The sequence below is a fragment of the Loxodonta africana genome, chromosome 14 (genome assembly GCF_030014295.1).
Source record: "Loxodonta africana isolate mLoxAfr1 chromosome 14, mLoxAfr1.hap2, whole genome shotgun sequence".
Classification (NCBI taxonomy): domain Eukaryota; kingdom Metazoa; phylum Chordata; class Mammalia; order Proboscidea; family Elephantidae; genus Loxodonta; species Loxodonta africana.
In genome coordinates, this window is record NC_087355.1 from 47,497,191 (window position 1) to 47,520,626 (window position 23,436).

Below are 23,436 nucleotides of genomic sequence, written 5' to 3' on the forward strand. Positions count from 1 at the left end.
GTTATTTCATAGTCTTTTTTTTTTTTTCCCCTGCAGTTAGTAAAATGGGAAACCCTGGTGGTCTAGTGGTTAAGTGTTTGGCTGGTAACCAAAAGGTTGGCAGTTCGAGCCCACCGGCCTCTCTTTGGAAACTCTATGGGGCAGTTCTACTCTGTCCTATAGGGTCGCAATGCATGGGAATCGACTTGTTGGCAACGGGTAGTGGTTTCGTGAAATCAGGTGTGTTTTATACTCCAAGCATACCTAATTTTCAAGTAGGCACATTCCAAGTGCTCAATAGCTAAATGAATAGCTAAACCATATTCAGTGCAGACTTAGAAAGTTTCTAAGTAAGAAGAGTATAGAGTCCTGAGCCTGTACTTAGTTTTAATTAGACTGCCTTCTTTATGAAAAATGTTAAAATTAAACTAATAATTTTTCTCCATAAATCTGCTTCTCCTCTAGTGTTTTCCGATTCAGTAATTGTCACTGATAGGCCTGCCATATATGGTTTTGTAGGTAGGACATCGCAGACCCCTAAGAGGTGGTGTTTTCAATGTGTACGGCTGTATGCCGGGGTGCTGTTTCAATAATACTACCTAGTTGTCCCTGCGAGGAAGGGAATTATTTATAACAGTTCATCTCCTTCATCCCCAACCCTATCTTCTCCAATCCTAACTTTCACTGAATTCTGTTGTTTCTACACCCAAAGTATATTTGGAATCAGACCATGTCCCTCAATCTCTGCTACCCTGTCTTTACTACAGGCTGCCACCACCTGGATTACTGCAATAGCTTCTACCTGGCTCCCCACCTCCACTCTGCCTGGTCTCTAGTTCATTCTTCATGCTGTAACCTGCATTTTAAAAGGCAAATCCTAGCAGTTTACTCTGAAGGATTTCATAAATTTCACCTAAAGGATTTTATAAATTCTCTTATTTAGTTTTTAATATCTATTGCATCTGTAGTTCTGTCTTTTTTTTTTTTTTTGTAGTATTATTTGTCTTTCTTTTTTTCTCATTCTCTCTTGCCAAAGGTGTGTTAATTTTATTGGTTTTTACAAAGAACCAATATTTGGCTTTGTTGTTTCCCTTTATTGTATATTTACTTTCTATTTTATATCTGCTTTTATCTTTATTATTTCCTTCTCAATTTTTTATGTTTATTTAGGTATTCTTTTACTAATTTATTAAGTTGGATTCTTAGCTTATTAATTTTTCAACCTTTCTTATCTCCACTTACAAGTATTTAAGACTATAAATCTGCCTCTAGCTGCATCCCACAAGTTTTGATTAATAGTATCTTTTTTATCTTTCAGTTCTAAGTATTTTATAATTTCCATTCTTTTACAACCTATATGTAATTTAGAATTATGTTTTGAATTTTTCAAATATATAATTTTTAATAGTTCTTTTTGCTGCTGATTTCTAATTTAACTATTGTTGTCAGATAATGTAGTATCTGACAAGAGAGATGCATTTCAGAGATGCTCACTCTCTATAATTTGTTAAGATATAGTCTATGGCTTGGAATGTGGTTAATTTTCATAAATATTTCATGTGTGCTTGAAAAAAATGTACATTATCAAGTTGTTAGATGCATTGTTTTATAGATATATATTGGATCAAGTTTACTGTGTTGTTCAAATTTTTATCTACTTGCTGATTTTTTTTTTTTTTTTGGTTGTTTGAAATGTCAGCTACTAAGGAGGTGTGTTAAACTCTTTTATTATGTGGGTTTACCAATTTCTCGGTAGTTCAAACTTTATCTATATTTGAATCTATGTTATTAAGTGCATATATATGTAAAATTGTTGTATCTTGCTGGTAAGTTGAGCTTTTTATGTAGTGATCTTTTTTATATCTAGTTGTCCTTTTGCCTTTAAGTTTATTTTGTCTGATATTGATACATCCTTAGTAGTATTTTGAGTAGTATTTTCTTAATATGTCTTTTATCACATTCAGTTTTTGTGTTTTAAGCTTTAAATGTGTCTTTTGCAAATAACTTGGGTTGTATATTATTTTAAAATCCAATCAGTGGTATTTGTCTTTTAGCCAGATAATCTAGCCTATTTACATTGGTTAGGATTAATGTTATATTTGGATTCATTCTTCCATCTTGTAGTAGTTTGGATTAAGGTGTCGATCTGGATTGTTTCACATCCCTGGGTTGGAAGATGTCCCAACCATTGAATCACCCAGTCACTCATCCATAGCCCATTACATTGGACTATCCCTATGGCACTCAACAGTGTCATGGTTTGGGATTAAATGGCCCCATAAAATGTTGTGAGAACTAGAGATAGATAGCAGGATAAAGAGCAGTGTCAGGAAGGAAAAAGCTCAGCAGCATCACATATTCGAAGGACTATCATATGCATATAAATGGGGGATTAAAAATTTAGCAGCAAATGATAGTGCTAGAACAAATGGGTAGAATGATACTTTCTTCATCGAGGAACTGTTATGAGCCAGGTAAATTTCTAAGTACTTTTCACATATAGCTTAATTCACATAATAAATAGAGGTAGGAGTTTATTATCCTCATTTTAAAAAATACACTTTATTTCTTAGAGTTGCTTTAGGTTTACAGAAAAATTACACAGAAAGTACAAGGATTTTCTATATGCCTCCTTCCATCCCTCACAGTTTCCCCTACTATTAGCATTTTGCATTCATGTGGTATATTTGTTTCAATTAATGAGCCAATATCGCTATATTATGGCTAACTATAATTTGTAGTTTACGTTAGGGCTCATTCTCTGTGTTGTACAGTTCTATGGATTTTAACAAATGCCCAATGTCATGCATCTACCATTACAGTTCCATGTAAAGTAATTTCACTGCTCTTAAAATGCCCTGTGCTTCACCTATTCATTCCTCCCTCTTTCCCCCTGAACCCTGAAGATATTTTTGAAAAAGTCTTCTTTGTGGTAAAATACATATAACAACAATTTTGCCATTTTAATAATTTTTAAGTGACAATTTAATGACATTAATTATATTCACCATGTTATGCAACTGTCACCACTTTCTATTTCCAAGAGTTTTTCATCTCCCCAAACAAAAACTCAGTACCTTTAAGCAACGTCTCCACATTTTCCCCTCTTCTAGCCCCTGTAACCACTAATAAACTCTATGCATGTCTATTCTAGATATTTCGTACAATTGGAATCATACAATATTTGTCCGTTTGTGTCTGACTTATTTAACTGAACTAACATAATGTTTTTAAGATTCATCCATGTTGTAGCATGTATCAGAACTTCATTTCTCTTCAGGGTTGAAGAGTATTTCATTGTATGTATATAAAAAATAAATGTATATACCACATTTTATTTGTCCATTCATCTGTTGATGGATCCTTGATTTTTTTTCTACCTTTTGTCTATTGTGAATAATGCTGCAATGAACAATGGCGTACAAGTGTGTGTTTGAGTCCCTGCTTTCAAGTCTTTTGAGCATATACCTCGGAATGGAATTGTTGGATCATATGGTAATTCTATGTTTAACTTCTTTTTGAAGAATATTATCCTCATTTTTATAGGTGAGGAAACTGAGGCTCAGAGACTTTAAAGAAGATACTCGAGGTCATACAACTAGTAAGTGACAGAATTGGGAATCCTACTTAATTCTGTCTGACTCTAAAACCCTTGTTCTTTTTGCTGACTTATATCACATGGAAGAGAACTGGTAAATAAATAAAGGAAGAACTCTCTAATAATTAAAATTGTTAAAAAATGTAGGAACTATCATTTGAGTTACTGAGCATCACATCACTGGATGTTTCCAAACAGAGACAAGGTGGTCATATGTCAAGAGTATTATAGGGAAAGTTTTATTTTGAGTAGGAAGTTGTACTTTATAACAGATACTTAGATTAGATAATCATTAAGGTCTATTTCAGTTTCCATCAGCGTATTGAAACCATGCCAAAGCTTAACAAGTGTATGCCTTTCACAGCTCTCCCTGCTTTCTGAAAGTAGCCGCAATATGAACTTATCCTTTCTTTACCCAGTTTCCTTAGTGCAGGGTTACATGATGTGCACATGTGGAGCTTAATAAAATGCTATTTGATGATGATGTGATGATGGTCTGTTTAGATAGGAGAGAAACAAGTCATGTGTGTTTTACAGAGTGAAAACACAAGTGCAGCTTAAGGTTAGTTAATTTGAAGTGCTGGAGCCGAGAAATGCAAAAGCTGAGAGACTCCATTTACTATCAACATGCCACATATTAAAAACCTTACTTAACAATAAATTTGTGCCTAATTTTAAGTATATACAATGTTTTAAAATGAAATATTATTTTAGAGCTAGGTGAGAGCATTTAGAAGGTATCCAGAATTCAATGGAAAAATAAAAATTTTATCCTTTGTGTCTTGCTTTGTTGGCACATTATGTCTTGTGAAGGTCAAGAGCCCATAAAAATAAAAAATTTGTTCTGTCAGCAGTCTCTTTAGGCTAGCTCCGTGTAGACCTGCTTCTGTCCATCTTATTTTTTTTATCCATACTAGCATTCCATCAGCAACCACTGCCCCCTCTTTAAAAGCCCAGCCAAAAGCATATTTCTTCCAGAAGCTTCTGTTGATTTATACCTCACTCTGCAGGTATTCAGTAGTGGCAGCTGAAGCATACACAGAAGGATTTCACACATTCCTTACTTTCAGGTAGTCCTTTTAATCCTTGTAAAAGCAGTTTCACGACTAACTGCTTCCTACGTCTCTCTGAGGTGAAGGGGACAAATCTCATTATAGCTTTTTGACGTATGAAGAAACAGGCATAAGGAGATTGTGATTTGCTAAGTAGTTAGTGGTAGAGTTTTAGCATCCTTCAGCTCCACAACTCTAATAGTCAAATGTTGTGTTCCAACATATTTCGCAGGGGTTTCTGACTCTTGGGTTATAAGTTATATGACATGGCTAATACCTGGAAATTGGCATTTTGCGTTTAACTGGGCTCATTATTTGAATGGACCAATAAAGTGCTGCCCAGTGCATAGAAAGAAGAATGAATTTTAAAAGCTACTAGAGTGTGAACAAATATAGAGAAAGGCCTTCAGCGAATGTGACGTCACCTGCTATGTGAGGCCAACAAAACACCCAAGAAAAATTCTTGCTTTCAGAATTGGGCCATGTGTCTCTATTGATTGGTTATTCTGGTTTCATCTTGCTGGACTCAAGTTGATTCTGGGTTGTTTGGGAAGTCAGAGCAGTATAGTGTAAAGATTACCAGTACTGGGGATTAGGAGCTCAAGGTTTAATTCTGGAACTGCTCGAGATTAGAGTCACTGCTTTTATCTTCCTGGCTGTTTTCTTATCTGACACTTGAGGGACTTGCACTAGATCAGTGATTCTCAGAATACAGTCATTGGATCACATGCATCAAAAGCAGCAGTAAAGTTTGGTAAAAATCTGGTTTCCTGGACTCCACCCAAACCTCTTGAATAGGAATCTCCCAGGGTGGGACTCAGGTACCTACCTTTTAAAAATCTAAGTGATTTTTGTGTGCACTAATTTGAGCCTCTCTGGATGAGGTAAACTCTAAGGTTCTTTCTACCTCTGATGTCCTATGATTTTCTGAGTGAGAGAGATGAAGGGAGACAGCAATTACGGATTTCATTTTGGCAGAGATTTCTTTATTCTTCTTCTTTGATGTCAGAGCCTATAATGGGCTTAAATTTGCCAGAAATGAACTAATTAGCATGTGATGACAATATACTATTTTCATTAGCTGTGTCTGCTTCTCCTAGCTTATCTGTTTTGGTCCAGTTTTGTTTCCTGCATTACTACAGTTACTTCAGTCTCTTCTCAGTCAGGTCCATCCTTTATGCAGTCATCAGTTGTTTGTTTTTGGTCTATAAAACAACAAACACACATACAAAATTCCACACACAATTGATATGTTATTTCTTTGCGTTAAAAAGCCCCTAATTTCTTAGCGGAGCTTTTTAGGCCTTTCCAAGTATTGCATCGTAGTTTATCTTTATAGTTTTATCTCCTAAATTTCCACCCTCATTCACCCAGGCATCCTTTGGTTCTCAAACTGCTTTAGGTAGCCGATTACCTAGCGTTATTTATTTTTTTTGTTTGTTTTTTAAATATAATATAGCTTTTATTTTACTCCATTGAATGATGTAGGGACAATCTTATTCATAAAAAAAAAGATGAAACCATAAGCATGTATTAATAAAAAAAACAAGCACTGAATTTAGTTTGCCCCTTTCTGTGTTTTCCCTTAATGTATTTATTTTTTATTGTTTGCTAATAATTCTTGTTATTAGAAAAGTGAAAACAAATATCAAAGAAATATTTGTGTAAGAATTACTTAAAATTAAGAAAATTTTGTATATTACTTTTTCAAAAACAGATTTGCCACAGAATGCATCAACTTGCCATTATGTGACTTGAACAGGAAAAAGCCTTGATTCAGTTTGTGGAACACCCAGTGTTTTCTGTAAGCGGCAAAGTAACAGGGCCTGTGTCCTTGTGGTTCTCTCTGTCTCGAATGCCTCCAAAACTTCATCTTCTGAAAAACTACTTATTTTTCAAGACCCAGTGGACTTGTTACCCTCTCTGAGAAGCCTTCTCTGACCCCAACAGAATCAACTACTCTTTCCTTTGATGTTCCATGTTACTTGGTACATTTGTCTATACTTTAAAAAATAATTCATATTGAACATAATAATAACAACACCAATAATAACAACAATAATAATATCAATAACATCAGTAGTTATTATTATGTTTTTGCCTTTCTTGCTGGGTTATGTCTCATTCAGTTTTATATCAAAGTGCCTGTGTGGGGCCAGACACAAAGTTGATGTTCAATAATTGATCTTAAATCAAAGTCTTGTTTTGACTAAGATATTTGTTCCTCAAGAACCTTATCCTCCTTACTTTCTTCTGTAGTCCTTAAAAAAAAAATTTTTTTTTTATTTTTATTTTTTAGTACTTAGGACACAGAATATTATGTGTTCCTATTTAGTGATGACAGGCTGGCCAAGTGATCTGACTACCCTCCCTGCTCTGGGAAGCTAGTTCAACACTGTCAAAAAGCAGCCAAGAAAAACTCATCTGTTGAGAATGATGTGTGGATGGTTATTTGAAAAGCTTGCAACTGTCTTTTTGGATTAATAGATTTGTGCCTGTCCAAAATCTGGATTAGGGCCAATGCTTTGATCTTTCAGTCAGCAAGGATCAGAGCTCAGGAATTCCCAGTCTTCTATTCTGATCTGAAAATTGTTGAAATGGTTTGTCAATAAACAACAAAGACCTTCTAGGGCTAGATGTCAAAGAGAGGGAAGGAGCCTGCCGCTTGAAAGGAGTGCTCTTCTCCAACCTGAGACTGGGGACTGTGAAAAAGCCTTAGCTCAAAGAACTAAGAACTTAGCAGGCAAAGAACTTGTTAAGTAGGGAAATGCAAGGGCACAGTAGTCAAGGAGGTACCACAGTACTGGGTGCTGTCTAGGGTCTGAGAAAGCAGACGCTTGACACTATTGGTGAGGAAGATAGAAGTGTAAATTAGTACACCTTTTCTGGAGTAGAGTTTTGCGGTGCATGTTAAAATGTTAAAGGTGATTTAGACTTTCTTTTCCTACTAATTTCACTTCTAAGAATTTTTCTTAAGGATATAATCTGACAAGTGTACCAAAATGTTTGTATGAGGGTATTTATCTGGAATCAATCTAAAAGTCCAAAAACAGGGCACTAATCAAACAAATTGTCTGTATAACAAAGTGTCATGCAGGCATTGAAATAATGATATAGAGATACATGTATGAAAAAGGACAGAGACACATGATACATTGTCAGATTTTTAAAAAAGCAATCTATGAAACCATAGGTAAATTATGACTAATTTTGGTAAAACATATATATGTATATATGCACCAATTACTGAGAATTATACACTGAGCCGTTTTTCTTTGATTTGTCTTTATGCTCCAAATTTTGTATAAAAAAACCCAAAATCTTGCCATTGAGTCGATTCTGACTCATAGCAACCCTATAGGACAGAGTAGAACTGCTCCACAGGGTTTCCAAGGAGTGCCTTGTGAATTTGAACTGCTAACCTTTTGGTTGGCAGTCGAACTCTTAGCCACTACACCACCAGAGTTCCCAAATTTTGTATAGAGACCATGTAAAACTTAAATTATAAAGAAATAATAATGTTTTTCAAAATTATTAGCTCTATAAAGAATGGAACACTGGTGGTGCAGTGAGGAGCCCTGGTGGTGCAGTGGTTAAGAGCTCAGTTGCTAACAGAAAGGTCAGCAGTTTGAATCCACCAGCTGCTACTTGGAAATCCTATGATGCAGTTCTACTCTGTCCAGTAGGGTCGCTATGAGTTAGAATCTACTCGACAGCAACAGGTTTTTTGAACAAAGGATAATTCCTTCGGACTGGAAATCTCAAGGTTGAACAACAGGTGGAACAGAGTAAATGTGCCACATGTGTTTGCAAATTTAATGATCAAATAGGCAGACAATGTTACCACACACTTGGTGCTATTAGGTAATATTGGGCAGAGATTTTGAACTTTACCCATTTGTCATCTTCCGTTAGAACTGCTTTTGGGGGATAGCTGCTTTTTGATACCTGAGATCTTTTCTCGCCTTTTTCACTTTTCAGACAATGTGGCATGAGATTAGTAGTCCCTTCCTTGGTATGAGGTTGTGTCCCTTCCTTCGTTGGAGTGCTGCTGGTATATTTCCGATTGCTCATTGTTTGTGCTCGTTTAGTTAGGGTCTTGAGAGTCAGGTGTCATGATCCAGTGCCATTCCACCATTTTATCCTGCCAGCCCTCCCAGTGCTATTATGTTTAGAATATTCTTCCTTTCAAAAATTTGACAAATATTTACCTATTCTACTATAAAAATATATTTTCATTTAATTCTGGAATTCATTTTTTGTATCTTGTAAGGTGAGACTATCACTAATTTTTTTTTCCTTCCAAAATACTTAGTTTTACACTTAACTGTTCATCGAGCTCTCCATTTTTTTCGTTTTGACTAGTGGTGTGTACTTTCCTATATGTTAAGTTATAATGTACACAAGGGTATGTTTCAGGCCTCTTTTGTTGCGTTGATCTGATGATTGATTCTCACACCAGCATGATACTGTTTTAATTACTAAAGAATTAAAATACAGTTTAATATCTATTTTGTGTACATTTCCCCTCATTTTGGTTTATTTTTTTAAATTTAGCTATTCTCACGCACAGTGTTTGTCGAAATGTACTTGGCACTACATCAAAAATATATTTTGGGAATAATTGACGTTTTCTATTATTTAGCCTTCCCCTCCAGCAACATATTTTATGTTTTTCTTCAAGTTTTCTTCTGTGTTTTGCAGTAAAGTAAGATCTCTCAAGATTTTGCTTAAGTAATTTATAGTTTGTTGGGACTGTGAGTTGGATTTTCCCTATCATTACATTTTCTAACTGGCTATTGCTACTATACAGGAAAGGAATACATGTTTTAGAATTAGGTGTTTTACGGAGTTTATTATTAGTTTTAATAGTTTTTTTGGTTCGTTCTCTTATATTTTCTAGAAAAACAATCATATCATCTTATATGAAGAATTACAATTTCTATCCTCTTTTTTTTTCTTGCAGGTTAGTATTGATTCTGGACATCCTTACCTTCCTTTTATTTTAAGGAGTGTGGCTTTAGAATTTTGCTGTTAAGAGGTGTTGGGAATTGGTCTAAGAAAGATTAGGAAATATGCTTTTCTTCCTAGTTCACTAGGAGACTTAAAAATAAAAATGATTTTTGTGTTTTCTGATAATTATATGCTCTTTCTTATTTCACCTAATGATGTGCTGCGTTATATTAATCTATTTTCTAGTAATCCTTGCATTTCTGAGATAATTTGTACTGGATCCTGCAGGCTTATTATTTCAATATATTTTGACTTCATTTCACTGGTTCCTTATTTAGGATTTTCACAACTATATTCATAAATTTGACTGGAATAGCATTTTTTTAAGTGTATTTTAAGAAGGAATATTATGAGAAAAAAACAAAGTGGTTCCTTGGTCAAGTATATTTGGAAAAAAAGGTGAATTAAAACATTTTAACAAATTTCATTGCTCTAGTCTCTCAGAAACCTTATTATGCTAACTAATGCATGCTGTAAATCTCTGAGACGGTGTTTCCCAAACTAATCCACAATAGACTTTTCCCTTATAGAAAGTGACACTAATTTCCACAGATGGGAAAATATTAGTCATTGTCAGAGTTTGGTATCAGGGTAATACTAACCTCATAAAGTGAGTTGGGATAAAAAAAAGCTTTCTCTAATTTCATATGCTCTGGAATAGATGATGCAATATGGATGTTATCAGTTTCTTGAAAACTTGAAAGGCTTTGCCCATAACATTGTCTGGTCTTGGAACCACTTTTATCATTCCTTGATAGCATTTGCAGTGTCTTCCATGATTATTAGTCTATTCAGCTTTCCTATTCCATCAAATCAATTTTATTAATTTACAGTCCCAGAAAATTATTCAGTTTTTTGTGATTTTTAAATTAAAAAAAAAATAATTATGGATAGAATGCTCTTAAATTCTTAAAATACATCTTACCTATCTGTTATAATAGAATCAAATGAGATGATCTATGCCAAATGCTTGAAACCTAAAAAAAAAAAAAAAAAAATGCGTGGCTCTTAGTAAATAAGTATGGCTTTTAGCTCTTATTTCCTACCTTTTTTCTAATTTTGTTTCTTTTCTATTTAGACTTGTCAGAGGTTCACTGATTTTTAAAACTTTTTTTGAAGAACCACCTCTTCTTTCTTTTCCCTTCCCTTCCTTCCTTTCTTCCATCCACTCATTCATCTGTCCATCTATTAGTTTTATTGTTTTAAAATTGTTAGCTTTCTGCTTAGATCTTTATTATTCCTGCTGTCCTTGCAGTTGTTTTTTCTTTCTTTTCTAGCTTATTGTGTTGATTGAATAGTTCATTTAAAGCAACATTTTTGGTTAGTAATGAAAATATTTAAGTCTATCAATTTGATGTAAAAATAGTTTTGTATTTTGTGGCCCTTTATGCACATGACACAAAATTTTAAGTACACAAAGAGAAAAGTAAGTCTGCTTCCTTCCCCTGCCTCAGTTTTCTAGTTCCTCACCAGGAGGTAACCAAAGTTACCAGCTGTGTATGTTTTCTTCCAGAGCTATTAAAAGTGGATTTTGCTTTTGAGTATAGTTTTGTCAGGAATCCATACAATTTTACTTACTTATCATTTGCATTATTTTAAAGGAGCTTTTACTTATAATTTAGATTTCCTATTTGATACTTTTATTAGGAGAATGGTTTTAAAATCCTTGTTTGTAGAATACTAAATTATTTTGTTATTAATTTCTAATTTTATTGTATTGCAATTGGACAATGCAGTCTACAATTTCTATGCTTTGGAAAGAACTGAGATTTATCATGTGATCAATTACATACATGGTTAATTTTTATAAATATTTCATAGATATTTTAAAAATATATAGCCTCCATAGGGTACAAAGTATATTAATTCAAAATAATTTTTGTTTTTGTGGTTTACTTAATTTTTTATAGAGAATGGTAAATAAGTTTTCTTCTAAAATTGAATTTTTCTCAATTTCTATATATGTATTTCTGTGTGTTGCAGTGAATTACTTACTATGGCCCTTCTAGCTATATAGCCTTTGTAACTCCCACTGGTTGAGAACTATGCAAATGAGGTGCCATGGCTCACCAAGGGGATTGGATAGCTTGCTAATATAAATAAGGTGCATAGTGCCCTTGTGGGATTGGACCAGGCAAATAAGGTGTATGAAATCCTGACAAGGGGATTAGTCAATTTTGCCATCCTGCTAGGCTTAAATGAGAGTCAACCCCAGAGCTAAGAGGGACCTACTACTACCAAAAAAGAAAAACTAGGAATGGAGAACATCCATTGGACCCGGGATCCCTGTGCTGAGACCTCCTAGACCCAGGAGACAGACAGAGAGCTGTAACATCGGAGACAGCGAGAGATGGCGAGAAGCAGCAGCAGAGAAATGGTGGCAGCAGAGGCAGCTGAACCAGGAGACTGTCAGGATACGGCATGGTGGGCTTTCTAGCCCATGGAGAAAGGTGGTTACAGTGGGTGTGCTGACCCACAGAGCGAGAGAGCTGAGTGCTTTCAGGCGGGAGGCTTCCTGGTGAAGTTGAATGCTTCCGGGTACTTGGCGGGAGAGCTAGGCTCAAAGCAAGAGAGCTGAGTGCCTTTGGGCTGAGGCTTGCTGGTGGATTGGGATGCCTTTGGACTCTTACTGGTGGAGCAAAAAAAGCTTCATAACACTTGTCTGAGCAGGGCACAGGCCAGGCTGAGGGGCTGAGGAACCTAAGGGCCAAGAAGAGGTCCGCCTGTGGCACAGCTGAGAAGAGGCTGTCCTGATGGAACAACTGTATCCTGAGTATTTCCTGAACCTAAATTGTAACCTGTTACTTCCCTAATAAACCCCATAACTGTGAGTATGGTCTGTGAGTTCTGTGTGGCCGTTGCAATGAATTATGGAACCCAGCAGAGAAGTAGAGAGTGCAGTGGGAGGGACAGTTGGAATCAGAATTAGTACAAAAAAGCTGTTGGAGAGAGGAGGCATGTTTGACCTTCAACTTATAGCAATTAGCCCTGGGCTGTTGAAGCTGATAATGGTTCTTCTTCCTTGTGAAGTTAGAGGAGGTTAGATGATGCTTCTGTGCCATTTTTACATTCTGATAAATTTTTTGTTTGATATCTTATGCCATTATATTTGGCACATGAAGTTTAATGGTTTTCATTCCTTATTTCTGGATTGTAAGTTTTAGTTCTTAAATACAAAACCCTAGAAGTAATACCGTACATGAAAAGTAAAATCTTTCTTCAGACTTCCCTCCTCCAATCTTACGCTTCAGTGGTAATTGCTTTTGAACACTTTTCACTATTTTTATTTCTTTTGGTAGTTACCTCTGTAACTCTAAATAGTATGTTTGTATCTTTCATTCTTAGTTTATTAACTGTAAACAGTACCTATTGATTCTTCAATATGAAAGATTAATATTTAACTTAAACTACCCTTACCTAGGAAGCCCTGGTGGCGTAGTGGTTAAGAGCTATGACTGCTGACCAAAAGGCTGGCAGTTCGAATCCACCAGGCGCTCCTTGGAATTCTACTCTGTCCTATAAGGTGGCTATGAGTTGGAATCAACTTGATGGCCCTGGGTTTGGTTTTTTTGGTTTACCCTTACCTCTCCTTTTCAAATTTCTCCCAGTTTTCACTTTTTGTTCTTATATAAGTGACTTTTATAATTTGTAAAAATACTTAAATCTCAGCTTCTTGATTCATCAACTTTAAACATTTTTGACCCTTTGTTATTTTAAGATATTCCTGAACCAACCTCTATCTACCTTCAAACTTTTTTTCCGCAGCTTCCTCATCTTTCTCAGTCTTCATAGAATCGAAGAGAGTTAGGGCCTACTTTGGATTAGGCTTTGGCTTAAGGGAAATCATCCAGACCACTAAAACTTTTTCCGTATCTGCAATAAGGCTATTTTGCTTTCTAATCATTCATGTGTTCACTGGAGTAGCACTTTTAATTTCCTTCAAGAACTTTTCCTTTGTGTTTACAACTTGGTTAACTGTTTGGCACAAGAGGACTAGCTTTCAGCCAATCTTGGCTTTCAACATGCCTTCCTCACTAAACTTAATCATTTCTAGCTTTTGATTTAAAGTAAGAGACGGGGGACTCTTCCTTTCACTTGAACACTTAGAGGCCATTGTAGGGTTATTAATGGGCCTAATTTCAATATTGGCATCTCTCAGGGATTAGGGAGACCTGAGGGCGGAGAGAGAGAGAGAGAGAGAGAGACGGGGGAATGGCTGGTCAGTGGAGCAGTCAAAACACGCACAACATTATTTGGGCGTGGTTCGTGGTGCCCCAAAACAGTTACAATAGTAACATCAAAGATCACTGATCCAGAACACCGTAACAGACATAATAATAATGAAAAAGTCTGAAATATTGTGAGAATTACCAAAATGTGACACAGAGACAAAGTGAGCATATGCTGTTGGAAAAGTGACACCAATAGATTTGCTTGACTCAGGGTTGATACAAACCTTCAACTTGTGAAAAATGCAATATCTGCGAAGCACAAAAAGTGAAACACAATAAAATGAGGTATTCAGTGGTTAAGGGCTCGGCTGCTAACAAAAAGGTCAGCAGTTCGAATACACCAGCTGCTCCTTGGAAACCCTACAGGGCAGTTCTCTGTCCTATAGGGTTGTTATGGGTTGAAATCAACTTGGAAATGGGTTATGTCTGTATTTGTACTCATTCCAAAGAAAGGTTATCCACTAGAACGTGGAAATTACTGAACAGTGTTATTAATATCACATGCAAGTAAAATTTTACTGAAGTTCATTCAAAAGTGGTTGCAGCAGTACATCAACAAGGAACTTGCAGAAATTCAAGCCAGATTCAGAAGAGGATGTGGAATGAGGGATATCATTGCTGATGTCAGGGGAATCTTGGCTGAACACAGAGAATACCAGAAAGATGTTTCCTGTGTTTTATTGACTTTGCAAAGGTATTCGACTGTATGGATCATAACAAATTATGGATAACATTGCAAAGAGTGGGAATTCCAGAACACTTAATTGTGCTCATGTGCAACCTGTATATTGACCTAGAGGCAGTTGTTGGAATAGAAAGAGGGGATACTGTGGGGTTTAAAATCAGGAAAGGTGTGTGTCAGGTTATATCCTTTCACCGTACTCATTCAATCTGTATGCTGAACAAGTAATCAGAGAAAATGGACTATATGAAGAAGGACATAGTATCAAGATTGGAGGTGGACTCATTAACAACCTGTGATATGCAGATGACACAACCTTGCTTGCTGAAAGTGAAGAGGGCTTGAAGCACTTACTGATGAAGATCAAAGACTGTAGCCTTTAGTATGGATTACACCTCAACATAAAGAAAACAAAATCCTCACAACTGGACCAATAAGCAATATCATGATAAAGGGAGAAAATATTGAAGTTGTCAAAGATTTCATTTTACTTGGATCCACAATCAACACCCATGGAAGCAGCAATCAAGAAATCAAAGGACGTATTGCATTGGGCAAATCAGCTGCAAAAGACCTCTTTAAAGTGTTAAAAAAGCAACGATGTCACTTTGAGGACTAAGGTACTCCTCACCCAAGCCATGATGTTTTCAGTTGCCTCGTATGCATGCAAAAGCTGCACAATGAATAAAGAAGACTGAAGAAGAATCGATGCCTTCAAATTGTGGTATTGACAGAGAATATTGAATGTACCATGGACTGCCAAAATAACGAACGAATCTGTCTTGGAAGAAGTACAGCCAGAATGCTCCTTAGAAGCAAGGATGATGAGACTTCACCTTACATCCTTTGATATGTTATCAGGAGGGACCAGTACCTGGATAAGGAAACCATGCTCGGTAAAGTAGAGGGTCAGGGAAAAAGAGGAAGACCCTCTGTGAGATGGATTGACACAGTGGCTGCAACAATGGATTCAAACATAGCAATGATTGTGAGGATGGTGCAGGGCTGGGCAGTGTTTCGTTTTGTTGTACATAGGGTCGCTATGTGTTAGAACCAACTTGATGGCACCTAACAACAGTTAATATACTCTTAATACAACTTTTAAAATGTTTGAAACTATAGGGTTACGAGCAGTTTGCAATTATTTAATTAGTGTAAAGTGTTAACAATACTCTCTGCCCTCCTAGAATGTGAGTTCCTGTGGTCTTTGCTCCAATTTATGAAGCTTTTTATTAAAAACTGCTTCCACTCATACTCATTTTCTTGCTAAATTTGGAAAGCTGAGGTCTCTTAAGCAAAAGTAGGGTGAGTAGAGCTCATGGGACCGGAAGACTTGTGCGTAGAAGCCCATGACTGGTAGAAAGAGAGTTCCCATGAAACTGGATAATGTTCACTATATTTCTGACCACTGCAGCCCCAGTTTCCTCAAGTTCGTTTGCCTACATTCTTTGAGACCATCCATTCTGTTCTTGTTGTGAGGATAAAGCATGTGATGTACAGTCTAAGAATGCACTTTCTAATCCTTTCCCACCGATGCTGTATTAAATGGAATTCGTACCCCGACAGTGAACTATCCTACCCTCTGATCTTTGACTTTTTGTACTTTGCCAGTGGTTGTGTGTTTTTGTGTTTGCATGGTTTGTATAATGAGAAATGAGGACCAACCCTATCATGCCCATCCAGCCTGCTACCATATGAAGAAATCCAACAGTTAGTTGGTTACTGATTTTTAATGTGCTAAGTGTATCAAGAAGTCCCTGGATGGTGCAAGTGGTTAATTGCTAGACTACTAGCTGATAGGTTGTTGGTTCAAACCCATCCAGAGATGCCTCGGAAAACAGACCTGGTGATCCGCTTTTGAAAGGTCATGGCCTTGAAAACCCTGTAGAGCAGTTCTAGTCTGCACGTGTGGGGTCACCATGAGGGGAATTCAATTTGACGGCAATTTGACAACTAACAACAAAAAGCGTGTCAAGTGGCCTTTTTGTTTTTCTCTTTAGTTATTTTAATTTTTGCTTTTCATGTTTTGTCTTTATTTTTGTGTTTTTAATTCTTACTAGGAAATTGAAATCTCTCTCGCTAAACTCATCTTGGGTACTCTCCCAATCATTTTACCCCTGAGTTCCTTTATGAATCTTCTTATTGCTACCACATTCTGGTTTATCCCTTGCATCGATAATTCTCTCTGGTACTGTATCACCACTTAGATTGTGAGACACTTTCTTGAAGGTGGAAGCCAAACCTTACTCCTTATATTCCCCATATAATAGATGTTGAATGCATGTCTACTGATGCTGGTCAGCTTCGTGAAGGAGAAAGGAGTCAGCTCTAACTCTTCTTTTTTCTACCAATGCAAAATCTTGGAAAAGGAAAGGATTTGAGTTCTATTTTTCAAGGAGGACTTTGAACCCAAGTGTTTACTGAGGAGACCTCATTCCCTGGTTTCTTGGTCTCTTGGCAGGGGAAATAATGTGCTACCTAGTCTTGTCTCCTGGGACTATGCCAGCAAACGTCCTCCTTGAGGCCTCTCCAGGATGGAACCACTCATCTTGCTCCATCCCTGCCCTGTTCTTTATCTGCTTTTGGGTGCTCAACTTATTCTCATCTCTGCTTTCTTCCCTTCCCTGTAAACCTCCAATGAGAGAAGAAGGGATTTTAGTATTAGGAAAATGGGCTGTTGAATACCAAAGTCAGAGACAGACCACATAAATATGTATGAAGCATTAAAACCCTTCTTTGAAGTGTGATTTTTCAGGTTAATGGATGCTTCTGGGTTGATATATATATATATATATATATATATATATATATATATATATATATATATATATATATATATATATATATTTTTGTACTCGGTTAAGCCCCATTAAGACTAACTTGCTTTTTAGATGAACTTTAAGAACCTTATCATTAGCATTTGTATAATATTTTGTATTGTAATAGTAATAAAAACCCATTGTTGTGGAGTCAATTCCGATTTATAGTGACCCTATAGGACAGAGTAGAACTGTCCCATAGGGTTTCCAAGACTGTAATCTTTACGGAAGCAGACTGCTACATCTTTCATGCATGGAGTGGCTGGTGGGTTTGAACTGCTGACCTTTCGGTTAGCAGCTGAGTGCTTAAACCACTGCACTACTAGAGCTCCTTTGTAATTACAATGCCTTTTAAAATTTCTGGACTATAACTTCCATTGAGTGCTTTTATACCCATTATTTTATTTGATACTCCCAACAGTGCCATGAAAAATGTTGGGAGTATTACTATCATTCCTATTTTATAGATAAGGAGGCTGAGGTGCGAGCATTTTAGTGACTTATCCAAGGTCATGCAATAAGTAAGGTGGCTGCATATTGACTAGGAGCCATGTCTTGGTTAGTATGGGAAGGGCATGTTGCCTATCATTATTGCTAACGGTAATTAACGGTTGCTTACAGTGAGTATTTACAATCTGCCAGTTACTGGGCTAGGCCCTTGAAATGCCCTAAAAGAAGGGACAAAGTGGGGAAACGCCACTTTTGCCATGGACTGTGCGACAAGGATCAGGATGAATCTAATTCCCGGCTGGAAATGGATCCAGGCCTCACCTTCCCACATCTTTATTCCGTGTCACCAGCCACTTCACATGACATTTTCTCTCTGACCCTAACCACCCAGAGTTAGGTCAGACCTCATCCCTGGCACCCAGGATCAGGTCATTGTGTACCAGCCATAAGTTCAGGAGTCTTCACAACTCCTTGCACTTCAGACCACCTGACCCCTATTTCTCTCTCTAGTCCTCTGGGAACAGGTCACATCCTAGAAGGACTGTATCCTTTTTCATCAACTGCCCATGCAGCCTGTCTCTATTACCCAGCCACCTAGAGCTGAGTCTTCAGCCCTGCTGGCTCATTGCTAACTGTAGGTTCGTTAATTCTCTGTAACAGCTCACAAAATTCATGGAGGCTATTACCTATACTTATACTTAACCATTTATTATAACCAGAAAGGATACAAGCAAAGAGACACATCGGGCAATGTCTGGGAAGGGCCTAGGTAAGAAACTTCCATTGTCCCTGAGGACTTGATACACCCTTTCCCATGCATAGATGTTCTCACCACTCCAGGAAGCACCAAACGAAGAAGCTCCAAGGTCTAGGTCCCTTAGTCATTGGGACCTCAGTGAATATGCCAGACTGGGGCCTTAATGCATAGTTAATGATCAACCCAGTCAATGAATATGCATGACTGCATCATGCCCTTTCTCTTCCTGAAGTTAGTTTGCCAGGTGTGGGGTCTGCGTAGCCTATATGCTTGGCTATTTTGGAAAACAAAGTCATCTTCATTGCTTGGGTTATATTCAGGAACCAGAGACAAAAGGCCATGCTTAGTTCTTTATCCCACAGCCCTTTATGTACATTTTATCATTTAACACTCTCTCTTTTTTTTTATAACCCTAAGAAAAAAGGCCTGGCAACCTACTTCCAAAAATTAACCAGTGACACCCTATGGATCACAACAGTCCGATCTGAAACTGATCGAAGGGGTGGTGCAGGACCAGGCAGCATTTTGTTCCTTTGTGCATGGGGCCCGCTGTGAGTCAGGGCCCTCTCAGTGGGCAGCTAACAACAACAACAACACTATATGCCCAGTGACTATTACAAATCTGCCTCTCAAAAACTCTGTGAGTCTAGTATTATCATTCCTACTTTGTAGAGGAAGGAAGGCAGGTTTGAAGAGGTGAAGAAATTTGTTCAAGCTTGTAAGTGGAGGAGTCAGGATTTTTATCCTGGTCTATCAAACACTAAAGCCTATAAAAAAAATCTCCTGTATGCCTCAGTAGCACCCAGCTTCAAGGCAGTGTTACAAGGGCTAATGAGAAGGGGCAATGTTGTTAGGGGTCTAAGGAGACTTCAATAAACGGAGATGAATTTAGGCCCTGCCGGTTATAAAGCCTTATAACTGGTACATTGGTGCCCCATAAAGAATGTACAGGCAATCCCTAAGTTACGAACATCCAATTTATGGTCAACTCATATTTAAGAATGGACTGCCATAAAATCTGTTATATTAAAAATTTGAGTTAAATACAATGGTTCATAATAACGAGCGCACATTCTGCTTTGTAATGATCATGAAAACATTGCATGGTTTGGAAGTGTTTCTTAAGTATTTTATATACGTAGAAAGGTAAAATATATACTTTATAGTAAGACAAAACATGTGGCCTTGATGACAGAAATAATGCTGGAGATCACATGATAGAATTTTGCAAGACCAACGACTTCTTCATTGCAAATACCTTTTTTCATCAACATAAATGGCGAATATACACATGGACCTGGTCAGATGGAATACACAGGAATCAAAATGACTACATCTGTGGAAAGAGACGATGGAAAAGCTCAATATTATCAGCCAGAACAAGGCCGGGGCCAACTATGGAACAGACCATCAATTGCTCATAGGTAAGTTGGAGATGAAATTAAGAAAATTAGAACAAGTCCACAAGAGCCAAAGTACAAGCTTGAGCATATCCCACCTGAATTCAGAGACCATCTCAAGAATAGATTTGATGCATTGAACACTAATGACCTAAGACCACATGAGTTGTGGAATGACATCAAGGGCATCATACATGCAGAAAGCAAGAGGTCATTAAAAAGACAGGAAAGAAAGAAAAGACCAAAGCGGATGTCAGAGTAGACACTGAAACTTGCTCTTGATCGTCGAGTAGCTAAAGTGAAAGGAAGAAATGGTGAAATAAAAGAGCTGAACAGATGATTTCAAAGGGCGGCTCAAGAAGACAAAGTATTATCCTGACATGTGCAAAGACCTGGAGATAGAAAACCAAAAGTGAAGAGCACACTCAGCATTTCTCAATCTGAAAGGAACTGAAGAAAAAAATCAAGCTGGGTGTTGCCGTATTGAAGAGTTTGACGGGGAAAATATTCAACTATGCAGGAAGCATCAAAAGAGGATGGAAGGAATACATAGAGTTACTATATGAAAAAGAATTTGTCGACATTCAGCCATTTCAGGAGGTAGCATATGATGAGGAACCGATGGTACTTAAGGAAGAAGTCCAAGCTGCACTGAAGGCATCGGCAAGAAACAAGGCTCCAGGTATTGACTGAATACCAATTGAGATGTTTCAACAAACTGATGCAGCACTGGTAGTTTTCACTCTTCTATGCCAAGCAATTTGGAAGACAGCTATCTGGCCAACCGACTGGAAGAGATCCATATTTATGCCTATTCCAAAGAAAAGTGAACCAGTCGAGTGTGGTTCAATGATATTGAACAATATCATTAATATCGCATGCAAGCAAAATTTTGCTGAAGATCCTCAAAAGCAGCTGCAGCAGCATGTTAACTGGGCACTGCCAGAAATTCAAGTCGGATTTAGAAGAGGACGTGGAACCAGGGATATCATTGCTCATGTCAGATGGATCCTGGCTGGAAGCAGAGAATATCAGAAAGGTGTTTACATGTATTTATTGACTATGCAAAGGCATTCTACTGTGCGGATCATGTATCACAAAGAATGAAAATTCCAGAACACTTAATTGTGCTCATGAGGAACTTGTACATAGATCAAGAGGCAGTCATTTGAACAGAACAAGGGGATACTGCATGGTTTAAAATCAGGAAAGGCGTGCGTCAGGGTTGTATTCTTTCACGATACCTATTCAATCTGTATGCCGAGCAAATAATCCGAGAAACTGGACTATGTGAAGAATAACACGGCATCAGGAGTGGAGGAAGGCTCATTAACAACCTGGGATATGCAGATGACACAACCTTCCTTATTGAAAGTGAAGACGAAGCACTTATGGATGAAGATCAAAGACCATAGCCTTCAGTATGGATTACACCTCAACATAAAGAAAATAAAAATCTTCACAACTGGACCAATAAGCAACATCATGATAAATGGAGAAAAGACTAAAGTTGTCAGATTTCATTTTACTTAGATCCACAGCACCTGTGCAAGCAGCAGTAAAGAAATCCAGAAGTGCATTGCATTGGGCAAATCTGCAAAAGACCTCTTTAAAGTGTTGAAAAGCAAAGATTTCACCTTGAAGGCTATGGTGCTCTGGAACCAAGCCATGGTGTTTTCAATCACCTCAGATGCGTGTGAAAGCTGGGCGATGAATAAGGAAGACTAGCATTTCTCAAGCTAAAAGGATTGACCTCTTTGAATTGTGGTATTGACAGAGAATATTGAATATACCATGGACTGCCAAAAGAATGAACAGATCTGTCTTGGAAGAAGTACAGCCAGAATGTTACTTAGAAGGAAGGATGATGAGACTATATCATCATACTTTGGATATGTTATCAGGAGGGATTAGTTCCTGGAGAAGGACATCATGCTTGGTAGAGAGCCAGCAAAAAAAAGGAAGACGCTCAACCAGAGGGACTGACACAGTGGCTGCAACAATGGCCTTGAGCATGACAATGATTGTGAGAATGGTGCAGGACTGGGCAGTGTTTCGTTCTGTTGTGCACAGGGTGGCTATGAGTCGAAGCCTACTACAGGGCACCTAACAACAACAAGACAAACATTTGACTAACTGACGCTAAATAAGAATGCTATGTACCTGTTTCGACTTACCTCCAAATTCAACTTAAGGACAGACGTAGGGTCGGATCTCGTTCATAACCCTGGGACTGCCTGTAATGAAGCAACTCATAAGAGAACCCAAAGAGAAGAAAAACTATGGCAAGTTTTAGGCTACATTGCTGAGCTTGTATCATGATGCCAGCAGGTCTTTGAGTGAAAAACACAGGAAACTGGAATTTAACTAGCAAAAGCACATTGGTAAACATCATAATGACACACACATTTAGGAAAATGGTGTTTTTAATTTTAAATGCTATGCAGCCTTGCCTTATATAGTCAATGTTGGGAAGTTGTGGTATACCAGGAAATGATTTACATTTTAGCCTTAGGGCAAAAATATGGAACTTGTAATTATGTCAGAGAGAGGCAAAATCTCCTAACTGGAGAAACTGAAACTGTAAAAGTCTCAGGATGTTTCTCCATTAAACTGGTATGTGGCTGAACATTTTGCCTGAAATTTCATAGGGAACGAGCTAATAATGAGTTTCAGGTAAAAATCTCTCTTCTAAATCTTCAAAGTGCTATTGCCAGAATAGTTGTGTAGAAGTGCTGAACTCGTGGGTAACAAGCATTTTCCTTTTCCTTCTAAGGCTTTCCTTGCCCAAGGTGGTTTTGAGCCCAGAAGACTGGCCCAGCTGGTTTTTGGCTTGTGGGAGGAAAGCTATACATCTGCCCCTGAAGCACACAAGTTGTTCTGAACTCAGTGATGCTGATCAGATACAGATAAGCTGCCATGGCCCCAAGCTGCCTTGCTAATGGGACTCTGCTGCCTCCGGGGCCAGGGCTTTCCTGCACCTGTGATCCAAGCACCCCTGTTTTCTTTCTCTGGAAGCCCTGTTTTGACTTCTGCTCTCTAATGGGGAGCTCCCTCTGAAGGGTCAACCAGGTTGACTAGGGAGTGTTTGCCCTGCAGCAGGGAATGAGAGTGGGAGTTACAAGGGTAGAGAGTGGGGAGTTACATGGTAGAAAGTTTTACAGTTTTTCTTTGCTCTTTCTCTCCTTAAGAGAGACGATAGGATACAGGGTAGTGAAAAGAACCAGCTCTGCAGGCACAGATCTGGGTGTAAATTGTGGCTCTGCCCCTCATTATGCTGAGAAATTGACACCATCATTTATCCTTTCTAAGCCTCTTTCTGCATCTTAATTGTGGTAATGTTTTCCTGGATGTAAACCTATGTCAAAATTTATCAACTTGTGTATTTTAAATATGTGTAACTTATTGTATGTTAATTATACCTCAATAAAGTGGTTAAAAAGTGATTGAAAAC

At 37.6% G+C, this 23,436-nt stretch overlaps 1 protein-coding gene and 1 long non-coding RNA gene across 9 annotated transcripts in view; one reads left to right on the top strand and one right to left on the bottom strand.

Moving 5' to 3' along the window:
- CPQ (carboxypeptidase Q) overlaps nt 1–23,436 on the top strand; it is a 549,531-nt gene that overhangs the window by 58,048 nt on the left and 468,047 nt on the right. The window lies entirely within an intron of this gene.
- On the bottom strand, nt 1,865–22,435 carry LOC111750071 (uncharacterized). The gene is made up of 3 exons (XR_002785206.2): nt 22,160–22,435; nt 10,568–10,619; nt 1,865–5,834 (listed from the first exon to the last, which is right to left on the bottom strand). It is a non-coding gene; the product is annotated as an uncharacterized LOC111750071 (long non-coding RNA).